This window comes from Zootoca vivipara, chromosome 7 (genome assembly GCF_965207765.1).
Source record: "Zootoca vivipara chromosome 7, rZooViv2.hap1.1, whole genome shotgun sequence".
In the NCBI taxonomy this organism is placed as follows: domain Eukaryota; kingdom Metazoa; phylum Chordata; class Lepidosauria; order Squamata; family Lacertidae; genus Zootoca; species Zootoca vivipara.
The window spans coordinates 86293673-86320560 of NC_142590.1; the positions used below are offsets into that span (position 1 = coordinate 86293673).

The 26888-nt window shown below is 45.3% G+C and overlaps 2 long non-coding RNA genes across 2 annotated transcripts; both read left to right on the forward strand.

Moving 5' to 3' along the window:
• The first annotated feature begins 12945 nt into the window (after positions 1-12945).
• Positions 12946-13416, forward strand: LOC148685171 (uncharacterized). Its single transcript, XR_015951195.1, has 2 exons — positions 12946-13078; positions 13342-13416. It is a non-coding gene; the product is annotated as an uncharacterized LOC148685171 (long non-coding RNA).
• Positions 13417-23253: 9837 nt separating this feature from the next.
• LOC148685172 (uncharacterized) lies at positions 23254-23725 on the forward strand. Its single transcript, XR_015951196.1, has 2 exons — positions 23254-23387; positions 23651-23725. It is a non-coding gene; the product is annotated as an uncharacterized LOC148685172 (long non-coding RNA).
• The last annotated feature ends 3163 nt before the right edge of the window (positions 23726-26888 follow it).

Consider the following 26888-nt stretch of genomic DNA (forward strand, 5'->3'; position numbering starts at 1 on the left):
TGATAGATGTTGGAAGCTGCCCAGAGTGGCTGGGGCAACCCAGTCAGATGGGTGGGGTACAAATATATTATTATTATTATTATTATTATTATTATTATTATTATTATTATTATTATTATTATGTCTTAAGAGACCCCTGTGGCGCCATAGATGACTGTGGAAGCAGCAGAATGGAGCAACTGGGAAGATAGAAGGGCCAAGCTGTAGCTGGCAGGTCCATGAACCTGGCGCCCTCTTGTGGAGCTCCATGGAACTATTTTATTTGGGAGAGGATATCGAGGACAGAAGCAATTAATTAATTGCTTGGAAAGTGCAATACAAACGACTTCAGTTTCACAGAAGTTTCACAGCACCTGGGCAAGGGCCTAGCATGGCAAAGTAGCCAAGTTAGGCAATGTGTGTCCCTTCTTGCCCTGTGGAAGTTTATGACGAGAAATTGTTGTTTAGTCGTTTAGTCGTGTCCGACTCTTCGTGAGCCCATGGACCAGAGCCCGCCAGGCACTCCTGTCTTCCACTGCCTCCCGCAGTTTAGTCAGACTCATGTTCGTAGCTTCGAGAACACTGTCCAACCATCTCGTCCTCTGTCGTCCCCTTCTCCTTGTGCCCTCAATCTTTCCCAACATCAGGGTCTTTTCCAGGGAGTCTTCTCTTCTCATGAGGTGGCCAAAGTATTGGAGCCTCAGCTTCAGGATCTGTCCTTCCAGTGAGCACTCAGGGCTGATTTCCTTCAGAATGGATAGGTTTGATCTTCTTGCAGTCCATGAGACTCTCAAGAGTCTCCTCCAGCACCATAATTCAAAAGCATCAATTCTTCGGCGATCAGCCTTCTTTATGGTCCAGCTCTCACTTCCATACATCACTACTGGGAAAACCATAGCTTTAACTATATGGACCTTTGTCGGCAAGGTCTCTGTTTTAAGATGCTGTGTAGATTTGTCATCGCTTTTCTCTCAAGAAGCAGGTGACTTTTAATTTCGTGACTGCTGTCACCATCTGCAGTGCTCATGCACGAGAAATACTATTCTTTTTACTATTATTATATACCACCTCTGGTATAAAACCCTCTCTCCCTTTGCAGACTCCTGGGTTCTGCAGAATCCACCTCTGCACACACAGTCATATGCACAAGAGCAACCCCCCCCCCGGACCCTTCCATGGAAATACAAGGAGGGGGCCCCCAGCTTTGTCAGCACATTCCTCTCAGGGAACGAACTGGTGAAACAGCACCAGTGCTGGATTAAACCCTATGGAGGGACCTAGGCAGTCAAAATTTCGGGGTGGGGGTGGGGATCTCGTGCGCACACTCTAGTAGGATAACATTGAACAAAGAAAGTTGGATTGTAATTTTGTTTCAAGATCAAATCAATATTGTTTTGATCCATTGTTGTGAGGCCCCTACTCTGGCTATTTGGCAGTCTGGCACTGAGCAGCCCAAAATGCTTGTTTATAAAGGTATTGTACTACCAACCTTATTGTATGCTTGTGAAACATGGACCACTTAAAACCCCATCTCCAACTCCTCGAAAGATTCCATCAACGGCATCTCCAAAATAATTTAAACATCACTTGGGAAGACAGGCGAACTAATGCCAGTGTCCTGGAAGAAACAAAGATCACCAATGATTCTTCAACATCAACTTCGTTGGACTGGTCATGTTGTGAAGATGCCTGATTATCGTCTTCCTAAGCAACTACTCTACTCTGAACTTAAAAATGGAAAGCATAATGCTGGTGGTCAACGAAAGAGGTTTAAAGGCTCTCTCAAGGCAAATCTTTAAAAAATGTAGTATAAACACTGACAACTGGGAAACACTGGCCTGCAAGTGCTCCAATTGGAGATCAGCCTTTACCAAAGGTGTCGTGGACTTTGAAGACGCTCAAACTCAAGACGAAAGGGAGAAACGTGCTAAGAGGAAGGCACGTTTGGCAAACCCTCACCGACGCCTGCTTGGAAACCTATATCCCCACTGTGGAAGGACGTGTGGATCCAGAATTGGCCTCCACAGTCTCTTATGGTCTCACTGTTAAGACTGTGCTCATGGAAGACAATCTTACTCGGCTACGAGTGATCGCCAAAGAAGAAGACAACGACAACATGTCAGTTCCCTTTGGGGAACGGTTGGGAGCAGTGAAGGCACAGCTGAACCTCAGCACTGCCTATTAGCTGGCCTCACTGTGATGTCTACTGATTGACAGGTGGATGTGGTTGGTTATATTTTTTTGGGGGGGGGCTGGCTGGCTTTGTGGGCCAAATTGGACCCCTGGCAGTCCAAGACTGACCTGCGGGGGCTGGAAGTCCCCTACTGCTCTCCTACAGGTTCTGCCACGTTTCACACAGAGACCCGCAGGATTAAAAATAAAGAAATCTGGCGCCGGGCAACAGGAACAGCCTCTGGTCTTGACACGGAGAAACTCCCATAAAAATCACATTACTACAGAGGTCTAAGGTTAACTAGTGCCCTCCTCTTGAGTTTGCTTGGTGGTTGTTAACACAGGTGTAATAAGGGGAAATTGATTGTGCAAATGGAGCATAATCATTTTCTTCTATGCTGGTAGGCTGGGTTCCCCCTCCCCTCTGTGTATGAGCTGACGGATAACCTTGGGGGTCTCCTCATTTTTGCCTCCTGTTCATGTTCCAGCCTTTCTTATCTGTCAGCAAATGTAGCCGATGCCTGTAATTCTGGAAATCAATGAATATGTAAACAGAAACTCAAGGTGAACTTTTAAAACCACTGCCTCACTTGGCAGGTAAGTACCCATTTGGATTGCTTAGGTGTGTCTGACAACAGGCACTTTCCCCAAAGGGTCACATGATCCATTGCCTATGCCTTATTTTATTATTTGCCTATCGATCCTTCCAGCCTCTCCTCTCCTCTCCTTTCCCTCAAACAATAATGAAGAAAGCTTTCCATTGTGAACGGGCCAATTTGTTCTGAAGTCTGTCGAAGGCTTATCAGGAAGAGCGTCTGTTCAGACAAATTGTGTCCCATGGTTTGGGAATGAATGAATGAATGAATGAATGCAGGCACTCAGGTCAACTGTGTATCTGTGTGTGGCCCTTCTTTTTAATAAATTTGTAACCTATAACATTTGAATCAGCCCTAGAAGCTGAAATGAATCTGGGAGGGTGGAGAGATAGATTTTAAGAACATTTTATGTTGTTGTTGTTGTTGTTGTTGTTGTTGTTGTTGTTGTTGTTGTTGTTGTTGTTGTTATTATTCTTAACAAATTGTATACCTCCCTCCATACAAAGGTTCACAACATAAAAATACAAAACGAGAACACAAAATACTTAACAAAAAGAAGAAAACAAACCAATAACCCCACTCCCACATATAATTAGCATCTACAAATTCAAATCTAACTGCAGAAATCTGAATCTATCATTTACTAATTCAATTAATTCATTAAATAGTGATAATAATTACATGAATATTAATGTACTGTATTAACTACTGATGTACTTTTAGTGATGGTTTTAAGTTGTTCACTGCCTTGGTGTGTGTGTGTGTGTGTAAATGTTTGGTGGTATAGAAATATTTGCAAATAAACATGGGTTAGAGATGATGGGATCTAGGGCTGCCATACAGCCGGAATTCCCACACACAGCCGGAATAAGGCAGAAATCACTGCAACGTCTGGGAAAATCCGGACGTATTTTGGCAGGGAAAAAAAGCTCAGCAACTTTGCCTTAAAAAGCTCAATAACTTTTGTATCTGGATTTTCACTTTTTGAAATATGGCAACCCTATTAAGGATCTGTAGTCTATCTGGCAGGCCCACAGGTTATCCACCTCACTCTTGGCCTCTGTTTTTCATCTGTAAAATGGACAGGGCGATTCAGGCTGCAGCCTCCAGACCCTGCAACTTCATCCCTGGGAAATGTGGAGAAATAACAGAGAACATGGACAGTGTGTGAAGTGTAAGTTTCTTATTAATGAACAATCGGAATCGGCTCCTGTGTGTTTGGGGGTAGGTATGGCAATGGGTGGTTTAGCTGGAATATGATTTACACAATCTCTTTGTTAAAAAAAAAAGAGTGTGGCAAGTTGTGAGAGGGAGAAATTTGATTCACTTCCCATTTACAGGCGAATCTACCAAATTCAGAGTTTCTAAAACAATAGGCAAACTGGAACCCTCACCATTCTTTGAAATCCATCCTTTGGATAAACCTGTACTTTTGAAAAATGGAATGTCCCAGTTTTGCTAGTTCAGATGAGGTGTATGCCACTCTTAGAACAGAATACAGATATTAATGTAGTAGGCTATTAATATCTACATATGTATTAGGACAATAACACTATATAAGAAGGTATGAGAGTATATTACATTGCATTTTTGTATATATATATATATATATATATATATATTCTTATCCATCTTTGTTCTCCCCCTTACTTCCCTCCCACTTTTTTCTCTGTATCACTTTATTTCTTTGTAATTGATATCATTTCAATAAAATAAAACAAAACAACAACAACAACAACAACAACTCTTAGAACAGGATGCTTGACTAGACAGGCCATTATCTTTCCCCAGCAAAGCTGCTCTTTTATTTTTAAAGGACTGCTTCTTTTAAAGTGCTTTTAAAGCTGTAAACCAGGGCCCATTTACCCGGATGTAAACCCCAGTGGACTTAATAGGACTTACTTCTGAATAGACATGTACAGGATTGAAAGTGTCCTTGCGCCGTATGTTTTTTAGATGTTTCAGACGTGGTCTGTGTTTTGTTTTACCATAAGCCTCTCTGAGAGGCGTCTGGCAGGAGAATAAATATGAAACCTCAGTAAATAAACAGATGCAAGAAGAGGATGGATGCTGCAGCAAGCACGCTTTCGGAAAACGCTCGGCCAGTCCACCAAGCTTTCATCCCTTGCTACAAGCCCAGGGGCTGCACTGCAAAGTGTTAACAGGAGTCCATTGCACGGATGATATACGGTTCAGGGAACCACGTGCCCTTGCAGGAGAGCCTTTGTAAAATCCGCTTTCCATTGCATGTGAGCTGCAGGCATTTCGACCTCGGAGAATGAAATATCTTTGGCACAGACAGGATTTGAGCTGCTCCCCGAGAGGGAGCTCAACGGTGGCCTTTATCAGAGTAGGCGAGCTCGCAAAGATAAGGCTTCAAAGCCAAACACATTTTAAATACACCTTTAAAAGCCTTCAGAAATGTAGTTTCATAAATGTTTGTGTTGCCCGATTGATAGATAACGGTGGAGTGGTGTTATTGAATTGCTGCGCAGCCAAATACTTGCAAACAGTATTTGTTGTCAGTATCAGATGAATGGCTTACTTATTAATGGGTTTCTGAATATGGTTAGAAATCGCCCTTTCAGAGGCAGCGTTTCCCACCCGTTCTGCTTTGTGGCTCCGAAGGCATCTCGGGCTGTTTTTCGCCCACCGTTCCGCCGATCCCAGATAGAATTCCTGTACAGGAAACGATCTGCGTGTCTGGGTCGCAGAGCAATAGGGAAGCAACAACATCAGAACTTTCAGATTCAGCTGGCATACCCTCCAACATTTCTCCGATGAAAATACTGTAGGGATGCCAATTAATAATAATAATAATAATAATAATAATAATAATAATATTTATACCCCACACATCTGACTGAGTTGCCCTAGCCACTCTGAGTGGCTTACAACACATTTAGGAGAATAATAAAACGTTAAACATTTTAAAACTTCCCCATATGGGACGGCCTTCAGTTGTCTTCTAAAGGTTGCATAGTTACTTATCTCCTTGGGTTGGCGTGTGTGTGTGTGTGTGTCTCATAACTGCATACTCTCCAACATTTCTGCGATGAACATAGGGAGATCCTAAGAAAATCAGGGATCAAATCATATTTTTAAAAAAATAATTTTTATTGATTTTATAGATTACTAAGCAGTACAAACATAAACATATTTTCCACCTTCTTCCCACCCCCCCTCCATGGGCCCTCCCCTGCCACAAGAGAATTCCATGCAGGTGAGCAGTCGAAGGTGGTCCATTTTATAATTGGATTTATGCCCTCCTCCCTCTCCCCTGCCCCAGAGCCCCCAGAAAATCAGGGATCAAATCAGAGACCAGGACGGCTTCTGTAAATCCGGGACTGTAGGGACATTTGGAGGGTCTGAGCTGGAGAACATAAGAAGATACTAGCCAGGCCAGAAAAAAAGGCCTATACATTCTTTACTTCCCATAATAGCCAGCCAAAGGGGGTGGGAAATGTTGGGACAATCTGATCATGTCTCTTCCTAATTGTCTCATTTGCCTCCCGCTTTAATGGTGGAACTGGTCATTGATCACCAGTTGCCTATGAAGACCAATTTCTGAGAATCACACAGGTGGAGAGTGCTGTTGTTCCGGGATCCTGTTTGCAGGCTTCCCATGGGCACCTGGCTGGACACTGTGAAGCCAAGATGCTGGATTGGATCGACCTGAGGTCTGATCAGAGGCGGTTTTAGGATAGTGTGACCAGGTGCTGCGCTGCAGGGGGCGCCACAACAATGCTGTAGAACAGAGTGCGAGAGGTTGGGGGGGGCGTGCGTTTTAATGTCGCACAGAGCACTGCTGAAATTTGACAGCCCAAAGTCCAAAACTGCCCCGCAGGGCTTTTCTTATCCATCGGTAAACTGGGAGAGTTCAATGCTCCCACTTCTTCTTCCAGTGGCATTGCCCATTTCAAGAAGTACTATACTACTTTAAACAATCTCAGAGTGGTTTAACAGTCCAGCCCTCTCCCCAGGGGACGCGGAACTGTAGCTTTGCAAGGGGAACAGTGGTCTCAGGGCCGCCTTGAGCAGATCGCGCGTCCTGGTGCTGAAGGGCGGAGATCGCTCCGCCGCCCGCCCTGCCCTCGCAGGGCGCAATTGGTTTCCAACATACCGGGGGGCTATGTAGAGCTGGCCCTGAGTGGTCTCTTAGCAAACTACACTCCCCAGTATTCTTGGGGGGAAAGCCATGACTGCTTAAGGTGGATAGGTTTAATCTGGCCGAAGGCATGCTGGGACAGACCCTTGGAACACAGAAAAAATAATGAAGAGTTCCAGAGATGAGTGCATTATAGCCTTTCCACTGAGCATCCACAGATAACCACTGTGCAGTGGGATCCGCGCACATTTAATAAAATCATCGTGTTCCATGTTATTTGCTTAGAGGTAGATTTGCTTAGAGGCTCCAATACTTTGGCCACCTCATGAGAAGAGAAGATTCCCTGGAAAAGACCCTGATGTTGGGAAAGATTGAAGGCACAAGGAGAAGGGGATGACAGAGGGCGAGATGGTTGGGCAGTGAAGCTACCAACATGAGTTTGACCAAGCTGCAGGAGGCAGTGGAAGACAGGAGTGCCTGGCGTGCTCTGGTCCATGGGGTCACGAAGAGTCGGACACGACTAAAAGACTAAACAACAACAAAGATTTCATGCATTGGCAAGGGTTGGGCTCGATGGCCTTTGAGGTCCCTCCCTCCCTTCCATGATTCTCTTAGGCCACACGTGCCCCATACATTTAAAGCACTATGATACCACTTTAAACTCAGGAGGAGAATAGGGATCTCCTAACAGCACTCAGCATGCTTAACAGACGATGGATCCCAGAATTCTTTGGGGAAGCCGTGACTGTTTGAAGCGGTATCATAATGCTTTAAATCCATGGTGTGGATGTTCAGCTCCCATTCCGGAATATGGGATAATGATACTGGCTGACCTTACAGGGCTGTTTTAAAGATGATTGAGGTTATGCATGTAAAAAGCTTTGAGCATTCTTAAAGTGTTGCATAAGGGAGTAAAAAAAAAGACCTCAAAAGGAGCCTTGCTGGAACAAGACCAAATCTTTGTGTCTCTCTGTGGGAACGTGCAGTAGATATGCACACTGTTTTATCTGCCTGCATCGATGCTTTCCAGCTCCAGAGAATGCTTATCCGAAGGACCAAGCTGCCTAGGAAGTCTCCTAAGTACCATAAGATCACGCTGAATAATTTAAAGAATATGCTTAGTCCTGGGAGAATGCATGGAAATTTTGATGCCAAGTGGCAAATAATAAAAATATTTGCACTAAGTTCATTTCTACAACTGCACATAAAAATACCTCCCCCTTCACCCCTCCAGGGTATATATCTAGGAGGGCGGGGGGGGGGGGACAGCAAGAGAGAGAGAGAGACCTGTAATAAAATAAAAATTCCAAACAGCAATAAAATGTTTATCGCTTTTGGGGTTATGAGTGTTCAGCTTTTACGGCTATGAAAATCAATTTACTGAGCTGAGCTTTACTGCAAAATCAAGAAGTTAAAATCTGAATTCGTTCTCCTGTAGCCAGATCTATTTATTTCCTAGTCAATACGCTAAGAGAAAGCAAGCTCCCCCAGAGCAGATGTCACCCCGACTGACAGCCTCCTAGAAAACCATCTTGTTAAACATCTGTTATGACCTGCCGGCAACATGTGCTGATCTTTCTGATTCCCTTTATGGGGAGCACGGGAGAGAACTTGGGCTGAAAGCTACAGTTGAGATCAAGTTCTCTTCTTCCCCCTGAGAAATAATCGCACAGAACAAGGACAGACAAACCTGCAAATTTCATTTTTTCTTAGTTACCGATTTTCCCCGACTTAAATTCTCTACATTTCTGCGGCAATTTTCATTTTTTAAAAAAATTGCGTGAAAATTCACCAGCATTCAATGCAAATTTCTTGCACATTTTGCAAGCAGCTCTCAATAACATGATGCAGTTTCGTTTTCACCAATACATGCATTTTTATGCACGTTTCCCCCAATTAATGCATTTCCATAATACATTGCAAAATCGGGAGAAGTGCACATTTTTTTGAAGGGCAATTTTGTTGTGGTTTTGCATATTGATTTGAGACACATGAATTTGGTAGTTTCTAATTGAAATGCAAACAAAATGGTATTTCTCCCCCATCCCTAGAACTGAATAGACCTATCCGTCTTCTGATAGGAAATGATCTGCGAGCGGGGTGGGGTGGGGGACAAAATGAGGGGTCGAGGAGGGTCAGTTTGTGGGGAAGGGAGTGGGAAATGTCCCTATTTCCATCTAAGGAATGTTAGAGGGATGGCTACTGACTTATAGGCTCACTGATCATGTACACATTGCTTAGGGGCATAATAATAATAATAATAATAATAATAATAATAATAATAATAATTTATTATGTATACCCCACCCCTCTGGCTGGGTTTCCCCAGCCACTCTGGGCGGCTCCCAACAGAATATTAAAAACACGATAAAACATCAAACATTTGATTTCCTTGGCATCTGATGGGAGGGCGTTCCACAGGGCGGGCGCCACTACCAAGAAGGCCCTCTGCCTGGTTCCCTGTAACCTCACTTCTCACAGTGAGGGAACCACCAGATGGCCCTCAGAGCTGGACCTCGGTGTCTGGGCTGAATGATGGGGGTGGAGACGCTCCTTCAAGTATACTGGACCGAGGCCGTTTAGGGCTTTAAAGCACCAACACTTTGAATTGTGCTCGGAAACATACTGGGAGCTAAAGTAGGTCTTTCAGGACCGGTGTAATGTGGTCTGGCCAGCCACTCCCACTGTTACCTGGGCATCCTCGTGGGTCTTCTTGGTTGTGAACGCAGCTTAGAAGGTCAGTAACACAGGCTCATGTGGAGCATTAAACCCCATGGTTCTCTTAAGGCAGGCCCCCCTCATCCGTGACCTGTAGCACAACAGGCTTTTAGTGGATTCTGCTGCAGAGGGCAGCCTGTCAGCTTATCCAGATTCCACCGTCAGCTTTCTAGCATCTCACTTTCCCTGTTGACAGCTTCTTGGATTTACATGGTATTTGAGGAGTTTCTGTTTTGGCTCCATGGAGATTTTGGAAGTGTACACAGGCATGCCACCCCTTCTTACTCCCAGAAATAAAATATGGGTTGAAGACATTTAGAGCAACACACACACACATATCACACATACACACACACCTCTCCCTGTATCCAAGAAATTAAACTAAGCAGTTCCAGAGAGCCGACTGAGCAAATGATCTGTTCTAGACTACCACATTCCAGCGGCCCTTGATTGACAAGATGACGCCGGAGCCATTCTGACCACCTCTTTCCTGGGATCCACTGGCTATTGGAAGGCACCCAAGGATTTATGGAGGAGCCTTTGAGCAGAGGGATAGAGTAAACAGCCGTGTCTCCATGAGCAAGTGATATAGCACACTGCTATAATTCTGCCTCATTAAGGTCACCGGGATCTGCTGGAGTGTGTTGCCTTGACCTTTTCACTTCTCCACCGAAAGCCAAGGGGAACGGAAAGGATGCAACCACGGATAATTAGATGAGCCCCAAAGAAATGTCGCCTTGATTTAAGCATCGTGTTCTGGCAGCAGCGATGTAGAACCTGATCGCTCTGCCAAATGTAACACAGGGGTAATTGAATGCTAGGGGTGCTAGCATGGGTGGTTAATTAGTAAACACACATTTTTATTTTTTTAAAATATATATATTGGTGTTACATTGCATGTTTGGTATTATCTTAAGTATTGGATTTATTTGATTTCAAATAATAACCACCACATTTTTACACTGAACTATCTCAAGGCAGTTAAAGGCACATCCGTACTGTAAATTTAAAGCACATCCTTTTGCTTCCCCCAAAGAATTCTGGGAACTGTAGTTTGTTAAGTGTGTTGGTTTCTGTGAGGGCGTAAGCTGCCGTTCCCAGTATTTCTGCAGGGAAACCATGTGCTTTAAAGGCACCTAAGTGCTTTAAATTATTGTGTGGATATGACCTCTAAGAACAAAGACAGAAATAAAAAGAAACATTAAAACCGAATTGTAGCATCGTTTCATTGGACCTCCACCCCACCCTGGGACCACAATGAAGAAATCCTATAAATCCTATAAACAAGCAAATATTTTGCTGTGATTTTTATGGATTGCTCATCAAAAATGTCTAAACTTGAGGTACTAAATAATTAGGGATGGCGGTGAGAGAAAGAAGAGCCGGAACTCACCATGAACACATCCCTCATTCCCTTGACAGGCATATGTCAAGAATGCTTTGATGGTGTTTCCTGCTTGGCAGGGGGTTGGACTGGATGGCCCTTGTGGTCTCTTCCAACTCTATGATTCTCTTAGAGTGGCAATGGTGCCCACCTGAGAGGTGCCAGAACTAAGTTCAAGCGAGTTCTGGCTGAAAAAAAGCCCCGATCACATCAATATGATTCATGTTTCCATTGTCTGGTTTTTGCTTTTACATTGTGATATATTTTTATGATACCGCGGTATATAAATATTTTTACAGATAAATAAATAATAGCCCTTGCATGGTTTTTAAAGAAGGGAACTGGGTGGGTGGGCAGTGGGGAAAAACCAATTGGCATCGGCGGAGGTCAGCCTTAACAATTTACCTGAATTAAACTGGTTTCCCCCAGTGCCTTTCATACGCCCTGGGGAGAAAGCACTCATTGTTGCCAATGAAAGATTGACAGTGGGTATCTGCATGTTTGTGTTGGATTTGGAATAGGACCATGACTTGCTATTTACTTAACAACATTTATAACCCCACCCATTAGCCAGAAAAGTATCTCAGAGCAGCTTCCCAAAATAATTATTAAGACAGACAATTCATGTCCTCCGGTGCATAATGCAAAAAAGACATGACACATAAGGAAAAAAGAATAGGAGGGTAGAGGGAAAAAGCAAGCTTCAGCAAAAGTTCATAAAACTATAGCTCTTAAAGTTATAGCCAATGTCAGTGGAAATCCTGGCTGTCTTGCCCTTGATAAAGAGCAGTGCTTCTCAGGAAGCCACAGGCGAATTGCAGGAGCTCAGAAGTAGAGCATCTGCTTTGCATGCAGAAGACCCCAATTTCAATCTCCAGCAGCTACTGGTAGGACTGGGAAAGACATCTTGTTCGAAATCTTGGAGAGATGCTGACAGTTTGTGTAGGCAATACTGGAGCAGATTGATCAATGGCTTGACTCAGTCTAAGGCAGCTTCCTAAGATCCTTGACTTCTTGATCACCTTATTGCTGGTCCTTCATTGAGGGATGGGCCCTTCTGTTTATTTTGCCCAAAACAGCAACGGAAAAAGTGCTTCGCAAGCTTTCAAGGAGAATGTGTATTGACCTTGTCAGGCTTAATTGTGCCATAACCAAATTACTCCCTGAAACACAGTGAGACGCTGCAGGATTTTGTAAGGTTTGCATTTTTCAAAGAGCAAAGTGTCCCGGGAGTAGGGGTTGCAGCTGCTTGCATTATGTTATAAAACCGCAGTTGCACTCTTGTGACTCCCTCCCTTCTTGAAAAGCATGCAGCCCAAAGGATGAGAGATCTTGTTAGAAGACTTCAGTCTTGCTGTTTGTGGATATCTCTTCTGCACCAGTTGTACATGGCAATAAATGTGCAAAGGAGACATTGTGAAAGTGCTGTCATCTCATAACAGAGAAGTCTGCAGCTATAACCCTAATTACTCGGAAGTAGGGGTGAAATGATCTTTCAATTTCGGTTCCCTTTGTTTCACATATTTCCGGTTTTAAATTAATTTCTCTGTATTTTGCAGTAATTTGTTTATTTTTAAAAATGAATCCTTGTGAAAATTTATCAGCATTTTAGTTTTACCCCCCCCAATTAGTTTTGACTAACGCACACATCCCTGCAATCAATTCCCCCTCCTATAATGCATTGTTGTATGTCATTTTCATTAAAATATCCAACTTTCAATGCACACTTCTCCCTAAGGCCTAATATATGCATTTTTGCAAACATTGTTTGGCTGGAGAATTGCATTGCAAAATTTGGATATACCACATCAGACCCGCATATTTGGCTGTGTGCTGATTACATTGTGTAGCCAAATCTGATTGGCTGCATCACATTGCCACAAAGCCAAGTCCCCACGAGGGAAGCAAGCCTTGTTCTTCCTCGCATCCGATACAGGGAAGATGCAACCCCAGTGTTTTTGTCCCTGTTTGTACTGTTGTAAAAATTTACAGAGCTACACGGTCCTAGAATTAAGTGGATCCTTGACCCAGGAAGAGTCCAGGTATCCTGGCAGGCAGACGAAGTTTGAGCGTCTCCTGCCTACCAAATAACAGAGGCCAAACCAGGACGTACGAAGCAAGGTACTTTATTTATTAAATAATAAAGCTATTGCAATAGCGATCCGTCCACACAAGCAAGTTGAAGTGAAGGGACCCCGAACAAAGGAAGCTTCACAAATTTATAGGTTTCATTTCCAATAGTACAGAATTGCATAAAAGGTGGGGAAATGGGTTCTGGGAGGGGGTAATCGCGAGAGGACAAAGGGGTTGATGGAATTCTTGATGTAAGATATCATGGTGATAGTCCAGGTAATGATTATGCATGTCTCCTTATTGTTTGACAGGAAGACTCTGCGGATGTGGGAAGATTGTTGATAACACCTGTTTATCAAATAAAATTGTTGTTCTCACTGAAAGTGTGTATTTGAGTCGTGCTCTTTTAGACTGGCTAGGTGGCAGTGTGGTATCAAGAAACAGTGGAAACAGTCCGTAAAATATGTTGTGCCACAGAGGTGCCTATTAACTTGCAACAAAGTTTATACAAATATTCAACGTTTGCAATAGAGAGAAAGGACTACACTTAAAGTTAAAGAAGAAGAAGATATTATACAGTAACTAATAATACACAGAGAGGATACAATTCTAACAGCGGTAAAACGTTCACAGTTCAGAGCGATGTTTGACAGCTTATAACATTTTATCAAGGACAACGAACTAAAAGCTTAGAAGGGTGCATAAGTGGAAACCTTTGCAAATAGTAGAGTCAAACAATTAATTCTTCAGGATGGCAGGATTTTTTAAACAGGTACAATTTGATAGAAAGGTTCAAGGTATCAGTGCAAGGTTATATTATTGCGGTTTCGTAAATAGATACAGTTTCATACAGAGTAGAGAATAGGGAGATGCATCGGGTAACATGATAGAGGACACCATAACATTACTAAAGGAACAACGGAATAGTTTATTAGGGATAAATATATATATCTTAAAAAGGTCCATGGTTCAGCTGAATCTGGGTCATGAAAAGTACAAGGGAGGGCACCTCAGGCGGGGATTTGGGAGGGTGGAAGTTCCGAGAATGGGTGATCGTTATCGTTTTTGGTTATCTAGCTGGAGGTGCGATTATGCAAGTTTCCATGTGGGTGTGAGACAGGATTTAGCGATGGCTTATGTAAAAGGGTGCGTGTGTTTTCCAAGAGGTCTGGAGGAACTGTCTGGGTCAGCAGGGGATTAATTTACCTTGATACGGCAGAATAGGCTTCTCTTGACTTTTGAACCATGAAGTCAAGAAAATGGCTTCTCTCTGGCTAAACTGTCCCCTCTCTGTACATTGGTAGTCTCGTAATGCATGGGGGCAAATTCCTCTTACCCTGCCCCTTATAACATTTCCCCTCTCTGCGGATTAATTTTTAAGTAATTAAAAATTATTTCCGCACACCGGGGTAATGTACTCCCCACTCCCAAGGTGGAACATCGGTACTATCTCGGGGAACTCAGGGGAAGGACATAACGGAGCTTGAAAGGAGGTTGGGGAGGGCTTTTGTCTGCGGGGAGTTAACATAGCCGGGAAACATTGGAGGCAACAGCAAAGGGAGGTAAGGAGGAGGATCAAAGATAGAGCTAGAAAAAGGGTGCCTTTCACGATTTCCCTGAGCCAGGAGGCATTGGGAAGCCACGACCAGATATCCCAGTCTGAGACCCCTTCATTCTGCACCTCGTGGAGATCTTTTGTTAGGGAATCGATGGCTCGGAGGTGTGCTGTTATATTCAGGGTCTGATCGGATACATACATACAGCACTCCGCCCCGATGAGCTTACAGGTCCCGCCCTGCGCTGACAGGAGGAGATCAAGAGCCAAGCGGTTCTGAATAGAGAGGGATCGGACCTGAGTGAGTTCTGTTAACACTGCTAGCGTGGCGGCCTCAGATTCATTGATGAACCGCAACAAAATATCCGTTAGTTTTAAGATGTCCATATGGTTCGAGAAAGCCCCATAGGCTGGGAACACTGCGCGGAGCCAGGTCTCTGCCTTTGCCTTAGGTTTTAACGGGGTAGTCGGGGACCTCCTGTTTCTCAAGCGGCCGGTAGGTAAGTCCTGGGTTACCCGGAACCCTGGGTGTATGTGGCCGAGGAAGCAGGATCCTCTCATGTGAATACTGACCCACGTATAACCTCGGGAGGAACAGAGCCAGAATAGCCCGCTGAGGGGTTTCCCAATTCGTCCGGTGCTAAAGGCTTCTATGAGACCGTCAATGGGTGATTCTTGAATGAACGGGAACAAGACGGCTGTCAGGGCAGACTTGAGATCAGGGTAAGAACGGGAATGCGTGTGATTCCTGACTAAGGTGAGGTCCTCTCCGGGGTTTATTAAGATCGTAACGGGGCATTTGCTAGAACCCACATGGCTTCCAGTTCCTGTAAATTCTCTACAAATGGGTCCTTGGGACTCACCACTCAGGTATATATACTGTGAAGTGGGCTTTAAGAAAGTAAGGTTCCGGTTCAGGAGGTAGGTACTCTTATACTGTTGGAGGGTTAGGGGGTTTGCAACGAAAGGCACTCCCTGCTCTATGTGGGATGGGATATGGGTGCAGATCCAGCAGTCAGTTAAATTCGTGGCATGGGCGGCCCGCTGAAGGAGCTGGACGTACGTATTACTTTGCCATGCAGAGATATCGGAAATGCGCGGGGGCAAGGGAAGTCCTGTAAGGTTGACGTTTCTAGGGGCAGTGCCGAGGGGCTGTAAAGGGTCCTGTCGGTGGAGTAAGTGTAGGTCAGTTGAGACTCCCCCGCATCTCTGGGGTCCTACATGGTCCCATTCCGTACTAGCCCCACCTCCAACTGAGTGTAACCATCCCTCGACATACCTATTTCCTTCCCAGGTTGATGCCGTCCCTATGTCCCATATACAACAAAATTTTCGAACGCAGATACCTTGAATGGTCGTAGCAGTGGATGGATTGGTACACATGAATCCATAAGTCCAAAAGTCATAATGCATAGAGTCCGTGTATTCCCCCCAAAGTCCTTGTCCTTGTTCTGCAGGGTCAAAAGTCTTAATAGTGGTGCCCCATTGGGTCTGATGAGAAGTTCCATTGTGGCAAGTTAACCGGTTCCAGGAATGGTCAAGGGTAAAGAAAGCACGTCCCAATATAGAGAAGGAGGCAGACCTTATAAGTAATTCCCAGGTTTGGGTGCCTCGCAGTTGGGGTCGAAAGGCATGTGGTAGCCACCTCTTAGTTCCGGGAAGGCAGAATTTGAAGTCTCCAAGGTTGTTCAAGGAAGTAGGGTCAGAGGAGTCGACGGTCCGATGATCCAGGAAGAAGAACTCAGAAGGATTTTCTCCACAATTGAGCTGCTGGGCTGCGACGTAGGTGATGAAGGCGAGACAGTATCCCAGGAGCAGGGTCCGGTCCATCTCACGGGTTGGCAGAGGCGAAAATCTGTATAAAAATAAAGAAAGAAACTCGACAGACACGATACAGTTAGGGAAGGGAGGGGGTGGTGGTTTTTGGGTTTGAGAAAGATAAGGGAGGAGGGTGGGAAAACTGGGTTGGGTTTTGGGAAGGTGGTATGAGAAAGGGAAGGTAAAACAAAAACTGGGGTTTCAGGTCCCGCTCCCGGTGTCGTGGCATTTCTGTTTCCGGAACTGCATTCGTATGGGTGGATGATCTGGGTCGTCTGGTTCAGGTACTACAAGGATCTTTGACATCCACTTCTCCAGGTCTCCTTGGTCACCTTCCTTGGCCGTTATTGGGATCGAGGTGGGTTCCTCGGGAGGGTCTTGGGGGGATTCGATGGCTGGCGCGGGATTGTCGAGTGGGACGGTGTCTTCGGTGGAGTTGATGGAAGATGGGGAGGTCCTTGCAACGTCACCCAGGTCGTTGGGGTTTGGTGCGGACTTACAGAAGGTGTGATGAATCCAGGCAGAACGTTCAGAGACCTTGATTGCAGTTGGGGTCGTCAGGAGAATCTGGTAGGGTCCTTCCCACTGGGGTTGTAAGGTGGCTCGCCTGTAAGTTTTAACCCAAATCCACTGTCCAGGCGTGAAGGAGTGAGCATCGACATCAAGGGGAACATTCTGACAGGTCGCTGCATAATGGTGTAGTTTCTTTAGTTGTCGTTGTAATTGTGTAACATATACAGTCAGTTCGTTTTCCCCAGTCTCTAGCTCAGAGACGGGGAGTTGGGTGGTATGAGTCGGGGAGGGTCTGGCGAACAGGAGTTCATAGGGAGATAGTTTCAAGAGTCCTCTCGGCTGGCTACGAATATTATGTAGGACTAACGGAAGAGCATTTATCCATTTTAGCCCGGTAGCCTTACAGATTTTTCCCAATTGGGTTTTTATAAGTCCATTCATCCGCTCCGTCTGACCTGAAGAGGCCGGATGGTACGGGGTGTGGAGTTCCCATTTAATTCCAAATGCCTTGGTGACAGACTGAACTACCTCTGCAGCGAAATGTGTCCCACGGTCAGAGTCTAATCGACGTGGAACTCCGTATCTGGGAATTATTTCCTGCATGAGGATTTTGGCAACGGTTTGAGCATTTGCTCGTTTGCATGGAAAAGCTTCTGGCCAACCTGAAAGTCGGTCTGTTATGACAAGTAATTGTTTAAACCCCATACAGTTCGGGAGTTCTGCAAAATCTAGTTGTAGGCTTTCAAAGGGTATATATGCCCAAGGTCTAGACCCTGGTGGTTTGCGTGGTTCTTGTTTTGGGTTGAATCCGGCGCAGATGGTGCAATTTTTGGATACTGCCTTCGCAAATTGGTGTGCACCTGGGGCATACCAATGCCTAAGGATGCTGTCTGCTAGGCGGTTTGCTCCCCAGTGTGTGAAATTGTGTAAAACCCGGAGGTGGCGGGGTACCCAGGCTTTAGGCATTGCTAGACGTCCGTCCGGCAAAACCCACGCATTGTCCCTTTGGTGTGCCCCCAGTTGTTGCCATGAGCTTATTTCTTCTACACTAGCGGTGCGATACATTCGATTGAAGTCTACATCGGCTGGAACTAAGATGGCTTGAAATTCATTTTCATACATTTCCCCTCTCATGGCCGCTGCCTTCTGGGCAGCGGCGTCCGCAATACTATTCCCTAAGGAGACAAAGTCCGTGCCATTTGTGTGTGCTTTGCAGTGTATTACTGAGATGGCCTTCGGGAAATGTATGGAGTCCATTAGTCTTTTCACTAGCGGTGCGTGAGAGATTTGTGTTCCTGCAGCTGTTAGGAATCCCCTCTGTTTCCAGAGGGTACCCGTAGCGTGTACCAGTCCGAAACAATATTTGGAATCAGTATAGATATTTACGCGCTTGCCTTCACTCAATTCGCAAGCTCTGATAAGGGCAATAAGCTCAGCTGCCTGCGCACTGTAGCGCGGGTTTATAGGTGCAGCTTCTAGGATGGTGTCGTGTGTTACCACAGCGTACCCAGTTTGTCTTGTTCCAGCCACGACCTTGGAACTTCCATCTGTAAAGATTGAGATATCTGGGTTTTCCAAGGGAAGGTGGTCTAAATCTTCCCGTGGCCTTTCGGCCAAGCGGACTGCTAAGGTGCAATCGTGATGGGGGGTCCCGTCGTCGGGCAGAGGCAGTAGGGTGGCTGGATTTAGGGTATTGACTCTTTTAATGCGCACGTTGGATGGTGTGAGCAGGGCAGCTTCGTACTGATTTAGTCGTTCGTTACTAAAATGTTGACAGTTTCGTAAGTTTAACAAGGTGGCTACAGCATGTGGTACATTTAGGATTAGTTCTTGATTTTGAACGATTTCTAGGGCTCTGTCCACTAATTCCGCAGCGGCAGCAATCGCCCTGAGGCAACCTACAGTCCCCTTAGCTACCGGGTCTAATTGAATACTGTAGTAGGCGACAGGACGTTCCTGGCCTCTGAAGGTTTGTGTCAGAACTCCGGAGGCTACCCCTTTCTGTTCATGCACGAACAGCGAAAAGGGGAGACGGTAGTCTGGCAATCCTAAGGCTGGAGCGGACCTCAGTTCCCTTTTGATAGTTTCAAAATTTTGTAGGCTTTCTTTGGACCATTCAAGGGGTTCTGGTTCGTCCTTATTAGTCATCTTTACAAGGGGTTTGGTTAATTCTCCATACCCTGGGATCCATGACCTGCAAAATCCGCTCATTCCTAGAAACCCGCGGAGCTGTTTCTTGGTCTTTGGCAGGGGAACCTTAGCTATAGCATCTACTCTTTCAGTTGTCAAAGCTCTTGTTCCGTGGCCAATTATGTGGCCCAAGTATTTTACTTCAGTTTGGCAATATTGTAGTTTTTTTGGTGAGACCTTGTGGCCCTTGTCGGCAAGGGCGGTTAGTAGATGGACGGTGTCCATGTGGCAATTAGTTGCGGAGGTGGAGCAAATTATCAAGTCATCTACATATATTAAAAGGGAGGAGCCAGCAGGAAAGGAGAGGTCTTGTAGGTCCCTATGCACTGCACAAGCAAAAATTGTTGGGCTCTCTACATATCCCTGTGGGAGTCTAGTCCAAGTCAGCTGTCCTTTTTCCCACGTAAAGGCGAACAGAAATTGGCTTTTCTCATGCACTCTTATGGAAAAGAAGGCGGAGCATAAATCAATGACACTGAAATATGTACTATCTGGTGGGATTCCGGTCAAAATTGTATTAGGGTTGGCGGTGATGGCGTGGCGGGGTATCACAAAGTTGTTGATAATTCTGAGGTCTTGGACAAGCCTGTATTTAACTGGGGCACCCGGGGGTGATGGCTTGCGTACCGGCAGGAGTGGACTATTGCATGGGCTGACGCAGGGAACAAGGATGCCTTGATCCATAAAATCCTGTATCATTGGCCTCAATCCTTCTATTGCCTCCTGCGGCAAGGGGTACTGTTTGATGGAGGGGTATGGGACATCGGTGCGGTATTTAATAACAACGGGATCTGCCGATTTTAAGAGTCCCACAGAGGTATTAGTATTTCCCCATAGGTGAACTGGTACCTTGTCAATCAGAGGGGTTGGTATTTCTAAATCAGTCAGGTTTTCTTCCTTTAAAATGCCTTGAAAGGAGACTGCCGCCTCTTCTGGCATGTGGAGGTAGATACCCTCAGTGCTGCAAGTTATAGTTGCCTGTAATTTACATAGTAGGTCTCGCCCTAGTAGGTTGACAGGGCTCGGGGTCAGTAGAAATGAGTGCTCAGCAGTCAGGGGCCCTATCGTTACTTTCGCTGGCTCTGAAAGAGCGCATGTCCTGGGGATCCCATCAATGCCCATTATACGTTGTTTTTGCTGACTGGACCTCAGATGACTGTCGTTTAAAGTTGAGAAAGTTGCCCCAGTATCTAGTAAACACTGATACTCATGGCCATCTATGGTGATTGTGCATATGGGGTCATGGGCTGATAATGCAATTGTCGGGCATACCAGGGCAAGGTTCAAAGGATCCCCGTTTAATTGTCATTGGTTAGTCTCTGAATTAAGAGTGGGTTGCATTTGCTCCTGGTTAAATTCTAGCGGTAGTTGGAATGGGCGCTGATTCTGGAAAGGGTTTGGCGCTATCGGGTTTGGGTTTTGCGCTGCATTGGATCCCATCCCTAGAGCTGGTTTTGGTGCCACGGTATTTAAGAATAATGGACAATTTCGCTTGAAATGCCCTATTTGATTGCAGAAAAAGCATTGAGAGGTGGTCTCTCGATGCTGGACATTGTTAGCCCTTTGGTAAGGAGAGGCTTGTCGATTTGCATGTGCGTTCATCCCTCTAGGTTGTGTGGGAGCCTTTGAATTTCTGAAGGGGTAACTAGGTTGGGGGTTATATGCGGTACTGGCTGCACTCAAAGCCAAGGCGAGGACTCTAGCATCATCCTCCTTTTCCTTCCTTGCCTCCTTTTTCTTTTTCTCATCCCTTCCATCATAAATGGTTTTCGCAAGCCCGAGGATCTCACTCATGGGTTTCCCTTCATAGGCTACTTGGAGGGAGAGGAATTTTCTGATGTCCGGGCAAGCTTGATCTTTAAAGAAGCTTTTTACCACTACTTGGTTATCTGGGGTATCGGGATCTATTCCCCCCCATGTCCGGAAAGCGGTTATTAGCCTGGTATAGAAAGCGGTGGGAGTTTCATCAGGTTCCTGGGTGACCTCCCTGATTTTAGTCCAATTTGTTGATTTTTTTCCTGCAAGCCTTATCCCATGTAAAATGGCTTTGCGAAACGCCTTCAGATACCAAATCCCGGAGGAGGTGTTATAGTCCCATTCTGGTTCGGTTCTAAGTTGGGCTGCAGTGAGTGGCTCAATCCCTACAGGTTTGTTGAGCTGGACATCGGGCAATTTTAGTGCTTCTGTTGCTTTTTCCAATATTTCCTCCCTTTCAGGTTCATTAAAGAGGCCATTTAAAAGCATATGCACATCCGCCCAGGAGGGGTTATGAGTAGAGAAAATAATGGCGATTTTACGATAGCACATGTCAGGATTATCTTTCAAGGTTGACATTTGCTGAGCCCAATTCAATAAGTCCGAAGTTAGGAAGGGAATATGGGAGTAGACAAAGCTTGTCCCATCTGAAACTGGGACTGATCTTAGAGGATATTGTCCCGGGGCCTTTTCGGCTGTCTCTGGTTCCTTCTCTGCGGGGTCCTTTATTTCGGCGGACGGTCCTTTTAACTCTGCCAATACTGTTACTAGTTGTTTTACTAGATTAATTTCAGGATCGTGACTGCGAGTCCTATTAGCGACGGGACTGAGCTGGGGTGGCATTTCAGCAGGGCTTTGAACTTCAAGGTCCTCGTGGGGTGCTGGACTTAGGTTAGGCATGGCGGGGGTCGCAGACCTGCCCTCCGCTGCATTTAAGGGGTTTTGGACCTCCGCCCCCCGACGTTCATTTGGATTTCGAGGTGGCGGTGCCGAGGCTTCGGCAGGGCTGCAGAGCTGGTCTACCGGTTCCTCTATTATTGTTTCCTGATAAGGTGGGGGCTTCGGGTTTCTTTCCATTATCACTGGCATTTGTGGGGCAGTCGGACCTTCAGTCTTTTTAAGAAGGATTTTTGCCTTTTCAAATAAGTTTAGGTATCGAATTTGCAAGGGGTATTGGTCTTCCAGTGTTATTCTTAGTGCAGAGATTCGCTGGGCATTAAGGGAACCTCTCGGGATCCATTTTTCCCCCTCTGGATGGTCCGCAGTGACGCGGATCCAGTCTTTCTGACAGAGTCTTTTTAGCCGATTTTTGTCAAGTTTTTCCACCCCAGGTAATTCATGCCAATGTTCGAATATGAATTGTAATGGGCTTTCATCCTCAGAGTCCCCACTTTGGCGAAGCTTCCATTGAGCTTTGCCACGGCTGGGAGTCTGGGACAGGAATTCCTTTGAATTATGCGCACCCATGTTTATTCTGGCTCTTTATACTGCAGTTCTGGGTCCCCGACCCTGTTCCTGGACACTCTTAACTTCCCGAGTCTATGACTCACCCCCACGTCCTTGTGGTGTTCCTGCCTGCCGTTCGCGTGCACTAACTACTAGGCGGCCTGGTGCAGCTAGATACCTAAGGACCCCCTTCTGGTCATCAATTGCCTAGGGTCCTGCAGCAACTTTCCTGCCTCTTACAATCTAATAGAAAGACTACTTGCCCTGGACGCTTGCCCACGCAATGCCGGGTGGTTAGCCTTGGAAGGAAGGTTTTTTTGAAAAGAACGGGTGACCTTGCGATCTAGAACAACCCCGTCACTTCCCGGTGGGGATCGGGGGTGTCTAGGGGCGGCTTCACCCGAAGATTAAGAGCAGAGGAATACGGAAAAAAGGTTGGGTAGATTGCTCAGAACTCCTGCGCAGATTGGCAGGAGCGAGCTGGGTCCGTCCTTCTGGGTATTTCGTTTAACGAAAGGACGGATCCCAAAGGCTCTAATTCTTCTTTATCCCTTATGCCTTTACAGCTTAGCTGCAACTAGAGCCCAAGATAAGAAACAGAAAAGGAGAGAACAGTGAAGAGTGAAGTTTTAGAATTTTAGTTGCTGCAGTAATCAGCCCACCGCGTGTCCCCTTTTAATACTCACGACCGATCCTTTCAGTCGAATCCCGTTGTCTCCAGCTTCCCACTGGTTCCTGAAGAAAAAACAGCCTTGTCCCTTTAAACGTTGCTTCGTCCTGGGGGTCCCGCTTGGACTCTCAATTACTACCAAGCGCCTCGGGTCCTGAGGTTGGTTTACCCCCCTGCAAAAGAGGCAAGGGCGCGCTGGGCTCCCCTTCCTCAGTGAACCCGGAGCTCAAGGCAAAACTGGGTCCCCGAAGTGGTCGCCAAACTGTTGTAAAAATTTACAGAGCTACACGGTCCTAGAATTAAGTGGATCCTTGACCCAGGAAGAGTCCAGGTATCCTGGCAGGCAGACGAAGTTTGAGCGTCTCCTGCCTACCAAATAACAGAGGCCAAACCAGGACGTACGAAGCAAGGTACTTTATTTATTAAATAATAAAGCTATTGCAATAGCGATCCGTCCACACAAGCAAGTTGAAGTGAAGGGACCCCGAACAAAGGAAGCTTCACAAATTTATAGGTTTCATTTCCAATAGTACAGAATTGCATAAAAGGTGGGGAAATGGGTTCTGGGAGGGGGTAATCGCGAGAGGACAAAGGGGTTGATGGAATTCTTGATGTAAGATATCATGGTGATAGTCCAGGTAATGATTATGCATGTCTCCTTATTGTTTGACAGGAAGACTCTGCGGATGTGGGAAGATTGTTGATAACACCTGTTTATCAAATAAAATTGTTGTTCTCACTGAAAGTGTGTATTTGAGTCGTGCTCTTTTAGACTGGCTAGGTGGCAGTGTGGTATCAAGAAACAGTGGAAACAGTCCGTAAAATATGTTGTGCCACAGAGGTGCCTATTAACTTGCAACAAAGTTTATACAAATATTCAACGTTTGCAATAGAGAGAAAGGACTACACTTAAAGTTAAAGAAGAAGAAGATATTATACAGTAACTAATAATACACAGAGAGGATACAATTCTAACAGCGGTAAAACGTTCACAGTTCAGAGCGATGTTTGACAGCTTATAACATTTTATCAAGGACAACGAACTAAAAGCTTAGAAGGGTGCATAAGTGGAAACCTTTGCAAATAGTAGAGTCAAACAATTAATTCTTCAGGATGGCAGGATTTTTTAAACAGGTACAATTTGATAGAAAGGTTCAAGGTATCAGTGCAAGGTTATATTATTGCGGTTTCGTAAATAGATACAGTTTCATACAGAGTAGAGAATAGGGAGATGCATCGGGTAACATGATAGAGGACACCATAACATTACTAAAGGAACAACGGAATAGTTTATTAGGGATAAATATATATATCTTAAAAAGGTCCATGGTTCAGCTGAATCTGGGTCATGAAAAGTACAAGGGAGGGCACCTCAGGCGGGGATTTGGGAGGGTGGAAGTTCCGAGAATGGGTGATCGTTATCGTTTTTGGTTATCTAGCTGGAGGTGCGATTATGCAAGTTTCCATGTGGGTGTGAGACAGGATTTAGCGATGGCTTATGTAAAAGGGTGCGTGTGTTTTCCAAGAGGTCTGGAGGAACTGTCTGGGTCAGCAGGGGATTAATTTACCTTGATACGGCAGAATAGGCTTCTCTTGACTTTTGAACCATGAAGTCAAGAAAATGGCTTCTCTCTGGCTAAACTGTCCCCTCTCTGTACATTGGTAGTCTCGTAATGCATGGGGGCAAATTCCTCTTACCCTGCCCCTTATAACAGTACTTCCCTCAAATTTCCAAAACAGGGGTCCATTTCGGCAGGGGGGGGGGATATAATGTCCCTAAAATGTGTTCCCCCATTTTGGCTCAGCCAGAAACAGTAATTATTGCAGAGAGGTAGTATATTGCCCAGGTGACCCAGGTGGCGCTGTGGTTAAACCACTGAGCCTAGGGCTTGCTGATCAGAAGGTTGGCGGTTCGAATCCCTGTGACGGGGTGAGCTCCCGTTGCTTGGTCCCAGCTCCTGCCAACCTAGCAGTTCAAAAGCACGTGAAAATGCAAGTAGATAAATACGAACCGCTACAGCGGGAAGGTAAACGGCGTTTCCATGTGCTGCTCTGGTTTGCCAGAAGCGGCTTTGTCATGCTGGCCACATGACCTGGAAGCTGTCTGTGGAAAAACGCCGGCTCCCTCGGCCTATAGAGCGAGATGAGTGCTCAACCCCAGAGTCGGTCACGACTGGACCTAATGGTCAGGGGTCCCTTTACCTTTACCTTAGTATATTGCAGAAAAATATAAGTGAGGAAAGAGTGAGATACCAGGAAGGTCAAAAGCCTTGCTTGTCCATCATAAATGATGCTGCTGATCAAGATGCTATGACTGTTTTATTTTGGTTTTCGGAGGTGTTCTTTGAGTGGCTTTGCAGAAACACGTTTAAACCATGTGACAGCCTCATAGATAGAAGCTCTTCGAGTGTAAGCAGTCATTACTGAGAAACAAGAGATGGCATTTCTCCCAGACCTATTAGCTGCTTCTGAATAAAATGTACTAGAGGCTTCCTTGATCCGCTGGAATTTATATGACTCTTAATGGAGACTGTAAATTGCTGTCAGTCTGGGTGACTTAATCCATGAGGTTACCTTCCCAACTTTTCTTTTGCAGAGGGAAGCAAAAGGGAAGGAGGAATTTGAGAGGGGGTGGCCGAGAAGCATCTTGGAATGGTGAGAGGAGAGACCAAGGAACAAGAAGACCAGGGGTGGGTGGAATTGCCAATTTCAGTTCCTCTCTGTTTCTCATTTCCACCATCTTAACCTCAGTTATATACATTTTCACAACAATGTGAATTTCCTTAAAGTCATCATGAAAATTCACCAGCATTTTAGTATGAATTTCTCCGATTATTTATTTATTGATATCCCACGATTTTCTTGACAGTGGCAAACATGGTTCTGCCTCTCCTTGTTGAATCCCCACAACAACCCTGTGAGGTAGGTTAGGCTGATAGGCAGTGACTGGCTCAAGGTCACCCAATGCACTTCATGACTAAGTGGGCATTTGAACCCTGGCCTCCCAGGTCTGACATGCAAACACTGTGCGCACAATTTTCGATGCAATTTTGCATAAGGTGTTCATTTTTGCAAAGCAATTCTCCCTAAAATAATACATTTTTGTATGACTTTCACTAACATACACATTTTTGTGTGTGCAAACTTTATCCTAGTATGTGCATTGCGTCACTGGTGAAGTGTCTTGCGAAATCTGGGGGAATGCAATTTTCGAAGGATGCCTGTGGTTTAGTTCACTTATTGTTCCAGAAACTGTGAATTGGCTAGGTTTGCCTTTAAATATGAACTGAATTATAGTTCTCTCCCATTCCTAGAGGAAGCAAGACTTGGCCATCGGTCGGCTCATCACAGGTAATAAAGAGAGAGAGAGAAGGGATTTAATTTAACATATCAGAGCGTGTTGTCAAACTACGTTTTAAAATCACACCTCCTGCCTGCACCCCGGTGACTTAACTTAAGGGCAGAGCCAGCCAAATAAAACAGTCACTGGCCATGCTGCCGGGATCAGTTTCACTTCATAAAGATACAAAACTTCATAGCCCATCTCCTCCTAGGCCATCTCGACTGGGTCTTTGTACCTTTGTTTTCATTGCATGATAAACAGAGATTGAGAAATTTACGAGACAGGGAAAGAGAAACGTACAGATCACAACGACACCAAAAAACACAGGCAATGCCAAAAGAATTAGTTGCTGTTGTGCTTTGTTAACATTACGAAGCATAAGGGGGGGGGTGCAGATTACTTTTAAAAGAACTTGGAGGTTTAGCTTTGAGAAACCTAAAGAGGTCTCCTGGTATGGTTGTGGTTGTGGCGGTGGGTTCAGTTTCGTCTCTCCATTAGATTGATGGGCTGATTCACCCACAATGGATTAATTGACACCGAACATGTCAATGCCACTGAGCGTGTGAAC